The sequence below is a fragment of the Physeter macrocephalus genome, chromosome 1 (genome assembly GCF_002837175.3).
Source record: "Physeter macrocephalus isolate SW-GA chromosome 1, ASM283717v5, whole genome shotgun sequence".
Taxonomy (NCBI): domain Eukaryota; kingdom Metazoa; phylum Chordata; class Mammalia; order Artiodactyla; family Physeteridae; genus Physeter; species Physeter macrocephalus.
In genome coordinates, this window is record NC_041214.2 from 51,933,407 (window position 1) to 51,939,406 (window position 6,000).

At 37.5% G+C, this 6,000-nt stretch overlaps 1 protein-coding gene across 2 annotated transcripts in view; it reads right to left on the reverse strand.

Moving 5' to 3' along the window:
* The window catches only part of VEPH1 (ventricular zone expressed PH domain containing 1), a 214,294-nt gene that overhangs the window by 21,928 nt on the left and 186,366 nt on the right, over window positions 1–6,000 (reverse strand). The gene's annotated exons all lie outside the window — the stretch shown is intronic.

Here is a 6,000-nt window from a genome sequence, read left to right on the forward strand (position 1 = left end):
GAAATGCTTCTGGGGGACTTGTCTTTTATTTACACTTTACGTAACATTGAGAGTCAATTATCCATAGCAAAAAATTATTTTGATTAGGTTGGCTTCACACGGGGCCGATAGAAAATGTGTGAGAAGGTTTAATCCCTCAGCCTTTGGCTCCAGCCCTGTTTTAGTTTCATGCTTCTCTTAAAAGTGGATGCAAATTTTGCATGCTAGTCCATTATATGGCTGCATTGGTTTTAATGGAAAATAATGCCTTAAATTACTTATCAGTAAATTAATTAACTTTTCCCCTCTAAATGGCTGAGTAGAATTGACACACCAAGAAGACCGCCCCTGTTTTATGTGCCCTGTGGCAACCTGCCAATGTGTTCCTGTTTAAGAGGCAGAGAAGGGAGGTTCCATTACACTGTAAATGGATGGAAAACTATTAGTTTAACCAAATTAAATAGCTCTACTATCCTCCTGAGGCTTTCCTATTATGTAAACGACTTATAGCCTCTGCTACAGGGTGGTCAGAATTGCACTCTTAAAAAGTTGCTTTCCTAGCAGGGATTTAATGTCTTTTCTAGCCTTGCACGTGCCCAGCTGATTTATCTGTTTGTCGTCTATTGAGCTGTGATTTTATTTCCTTTCCTCTGGTCCACACACTCATCTTCTACCCATAGTAACAGCTCTTAGTATGCCCAAGAGCCAAGGGATAGAGGCATTGTTAGCCCTGCTTACAGTGGATCTAAAATAGAGAATGATCAGTGGCTACCCAGATCCTACCTCAAAGTTCCCTGGGTCTGCCTTTCTTGACACAGGTGAGAAGTATGCTAAACTCTAAGCTCCTTGAGAGCAGAAACGTATCTACTGCGTTCACAAGTTATAACCCCAGAATCTAGTCCAACATCAAGAATGGATGAATATCATTGGTTTGCAGGACCAGTGCAAAGTTTTCCAATGAACTATACGAACAGTATTATGAAAATTTAAAGTGAATTCTTTTTCAGGAACATTTACACTCACTGGAACAAAAACCCAATGAAGGCAGGGACTTTGTTTTATTGGCTGCTCTAATGTCAGCACTAAAAATAAGCAAGCATTAAATAAATATCTGTGGGATAAAGAAAGGCATAAACTGGGACTAGAAATGAATACTTTTTAGAATCCTTTATTAAGACTGTTATGGCTTGTGTTCTGGGATTGGACATTTTGGAGGCTCAGAATGCTGAATACAGTTTTTTGAGCTGCTAACATTTAATACCATCTTTTAGGCATTCCAATAGGCACTGTTTATAAAGAAATGTTTTAGCAAAAGTGATTTTGAATGTGTTCAATGAAAAAAAAGGAGATGTTTTAAAAAAGCATGTTTCCAAGATAAAGACTGAAGAAGCACCTGGGAGTTTTGTAGGTTTCAAAGGATGAAATCCATATTAAAATTTATGGGGAAAAAGCAGATGTTCATAAATATCAGTTTCAAAACTGCTAAGTCTCTGAAGTCTATACTTGGCCATTGGCATGCAGATCACTTCTCTATTTCCCACACAATTAAGGATCAATTTATCATTCACCACAAACACTGCTAGCAAACAAAGTACTTAAAATAATACTTAAGGGTTCCTTTATTTTTCCTGTTCTGAGACCAGAAGTGTCCCAGGTTGTTGCTTATAGTCCACATTTGTCTTGGCAAAAAGTTACTTTAAAAGTTTAAGACAGATGGCAAGCGAGATCCCAGTGTTCAAGTTCTCAAGTCAAAAGCAGACTTACTTCTTCAGAGGGTTTAGGTGTCGTGCAAAGGGGACTGAGTGAGGAAGTAGATGGTAATTCTATGAACTGTTGAAGCTGGCAGTAACAGTCAACTTTGAATAGAGAGACAAATGAGACAAAGGTAGTTCCAAACACTGGTGGAAAATCAAAGCAAAATAAATCACAAAACAAGCAAACAGAAACCATCAACTCGTGATACCTAAATTTTTGGAATTTTGACTTCTTCAATGTGCTTGAGGTCATTATTTCTCTCTCCTACCCATTTTCTTTACCCTCCTGGGTCCTGTAGCTTCTCTAGGCCTTGCCCAGGAATTGCTATATGGCTTTTTTTCTTTTTTTTTTTTAAGGCAAGAGAACTAAAATTGATTTGGTTAGAGAATAACAAACTTCCTTTAAGACAGCTAGACTCCAGAAGAGTAATAAAAATATTTTAGATCTAAGTAGGGTCACTCATTGAGTATTTCCGTTCAATGGCATTGTGGTGGACAGACCCTAGGGTGACCTTTTAATAATTCCCATCTCCTGGTGTTCATCCTTTTGTATAATCCCTTTCTCTTAAGTGTGGGAGGGACCTGAGACTTGCTTTTAACCAAGAATATGGCAAAGGTGATAGGATATTAATCTCGTGATTGTATTATTATGTATCTCCTCCCTCCATGCCCAACACACACACACAAACACAAAACCCATCTTGCCAGCAGATGCATAGGGAAACTCTCCTGCTGGCCTTGAAGAAGCAAGCTGACACACTGTAAACTGCCTATGGAGAGGGCCACATGGCTGGGAACTGTGGGTGGCCTCTAGGACCTAGAGGCAGCCTTCAGCCAGTAAGAGATCCAGCCCTTCAGCCCTACAACAACCCCTCCACCCTGCCAAATTTCTGCCAGCACCCTGAGCAAGTTTGAAAGCTGACCCTTTCCATTCGAACCTCCAAATGAGAATACAGCTCAGCCAAGACCTTGACTGCAGCCTTGTGAGACCCTGAGCAGAGAACCCGGCTACGTCACAAGCAAATTCCTGACTCAAGGAAACTGTGAGATAACAAATACATGCTGTTTTAAGCTGCTAGGTTTGCAGTGATTTGTTATGCAGTTTTAGGCATCAATAATGAGATTGCGCTCGAAGGAGAAGAGAAGGTGACACTGCTGGCCAATTTTCAGTGAAAATGATGCTTCTACTTAGAGGGGTTGCATTCTTTCAAGTACACACCAAATCAGGCCTCAATAAAACCCAAAGTATATTGAAGTCCGTATTATTTCTGTTGACTTAAAGAAAAAAGATACATAATCATAGTAAGCATGCACTAAGAAAGATTTTCCTGATAAACACCATCTAATTCAAAAGGGGTAAAGGCCCTTGGAGGGGGAAAATGATGTTTTTAAAACAGCTGATTAAGTAAATGTTTGTCCAGTTTTAGAAAAAAAGTCATTAATGGGAGTAGGAATTTGGAAAACTATATAAAAAGTCTCTTGCAAAGCCTCCTAAGGGAAAAATATGACAGGCAGCTTGGAAAGACGAAAGGATATTTACAACATTGTTTTGATGACAATGACAACATGAGTCAATGCCATTGATTCTGTAAAAGTGCAAAGTGGATCTTATAACATGGTCTATGTACTGTGAGAAGGTATTGGGAAACAATTTTCCAGAAATCAGTGAAAGGATACATCTGGAAGAACTTTGGGTTCTGGCACATTTAAATTCTCTTCTAACTCTATTTTTGCACAGATACGAAACGTAGGATTGCCTCACACGCTCTATGTGCCTATGGTTAATAGGATCAACTCTTGGCACGTACTTAAAGCATGTTTTAAGAAATGTAAACAAGAGTTATTTTTTAAACAATCTTCAATATTTTCACATAATAGTAACGCTTTACGTCTTTATGGTTATTTCTAGTGCACATGTTCTAACTGTATGGAGTTCAGGGTGTGAAATAAACTTACTGAGGGAAGAAAATTAATGATTCTTCTCTATATTGTTCATCTTTATGTTATTCATGTTGTCCTACATTGTGTAGGCATACTGTCTTGTAAGAAACACTGTATGTTGAATGAATAAACTAGCAAAAGAGACACTAAAGAATATTTATGCTCTAATTTAAAAAATGTATTTCAATTTCTGAGAAATATCACTGTTGAGTTCAATTCATATCACTTAGAATTAAGAGCACCTGGTGTCAGGAACCAAAGACAAATAGATGAAGGAGACACAGTCCTGTATTCCAAGGACATGAGAAGGCAATCCACTGGGTCCACAGTATTTCTCACAGAAGGAAACTAGAACACACCTTTATTTGTGTTTGGCTGTGGTTATTATTAACCTTCTTCTGATGTGACTTTTTTGGCTCTCAACTGGATTAAAGCTCCTTAACAATTTCTATATTATTTTGTAGCTTATTTCTATATTATTATATTTCTATATTATTTTGTAGCTTCTGAAATTAATTAGCATAGCACTCTGCCCATAGGAGCTGTTCAACGAATTTTTCTAAATTTTTGCTAATTGAGCCACACTTATATCAGCAGTGGCATTTAGGTTTTCAATTTTCATGTCTATTAAGTTATGACTATTAAGCTCTTTTAGAACATATTTACTTTAAAAAAATACCTGTGTCTCTATGTATATTACAGGAATTCATTTTATTTAACTTTATAAAACAAGTTTTTAGAATAAAATGTAGTAATTGAAGAAGAATGTTTGCCTGAATCCATCAATACAGCATGTTGACTGCTTGTTTTCAAGACCCTCAGCTTTTCCAGATCTCCAGTTCTCAGAAGGTATTGGCATCAGGAATCCTGGGGAAATTTGTTACAAACATCATATACAGGTCTGCCTCTGGAAGCCTAACCCAATAAGTCCATGTTTGGGCCTGGTAATCTGCATTTCTAAACAAGTTCCCCAAGTTATTCTGGCATGCATTGACTGGGAAATTAATTCTACACCCTTGGGAACAGAGGCGGGGATGGCTGATCTGTCTCCATTAATTGGTATTTGAGGATTTGTCAATCCTTATGTGCATATGTTCATACTCTTCCACAATAGTTTGGTTTCATCTGACAAAATACATAATCTGGTTGCAAGAGCAAAAATTCCACTCGTGATCATCAGAGATGTTTTTATTCCAAATTTTGCAATACAGAAGGAAGAGTTGAGGCATGAATACTGAACTTGTTGGGACTTATCTGAAACTTGGCAGGAGGCTGGGATGTGTAAGGAGGGAGGTGAGCAACAGCTGGGAGACAGATTCTGAGCAGAGGTGGCAAGGGTGCTGACCTGGAAGAACTCACAGTGTGCTCCAGTATTCAACATGGATGTCGTACATGTGCTACATTCCATCGTCTCTCCTTTTTCCATCCCAGATTAGGAAAAGAACCCTAAGTACACATGAGTATTTGAGGTCAAAGTGGCAAGCTTTTTACTATCACTATAGATCATGAAATAGACTTGACCTTCTTCCTATCTTTTGAATCCCAGTGTGTTGAGAAGAACTGAATTGCTTCCTGGCAAGTCACGACAATTCTATGGTTCTGGCTCCAAGTGGCTGGAAGAAAGCACCCATGTTTGATTTATTTCAGAGAGATGTTTTGAAGAATTCTTTCATTCAAGAACCAATAAATAGGATAGAATATTTGATTTGACTCAAAAAGTCAAGTTTTCACACTCACCTAAGGACCAAAAAAAAGTGATATTTTTGATTACAGAATGTTGGCAGTAATCATGACAAGAGTTTAAATAAAGTAGTTTATGGAAAAGTTAATATAAGCATATGCACTGAGTCAAAATAAAGGTGGCAAATTGGGTGAAGCTTCATAAATGTTTGATAAACCCATAATTAGTTTCTTGAAGGATCCAATTTGTTTTATTTTTTCCCCAGTGGTTAATTTAATTTTATTTTTTAAAATTAATTTTTCTTGGAGTATAGTTGATTTACAATGTTGTGTTAGTTTCTGCTGTATCAATTTCTTTTAAATTTTAGCCCATTAAAACCAGCAAAGTATTTTTTATCAGAGTGGAAGCAAGGGCAAAAGACTACCAATGTTCATCTGATGATGGACACTTAGGTTGCTTCCATCTCCTGGCTATTGTAAATAGAACTGCAATGAACATTTTGGTACATGACTCTTTCTGAATTATGGTTTTCTCAGGGTATATGCCCAGTAGTGGGATTGCTGGGTCGTATGGTAGTTCTATTTGTAGTTTCTTAAGGAACCTCCATACTGTTCTCCATAGTGGCTGTATCAATTTACATTCCCA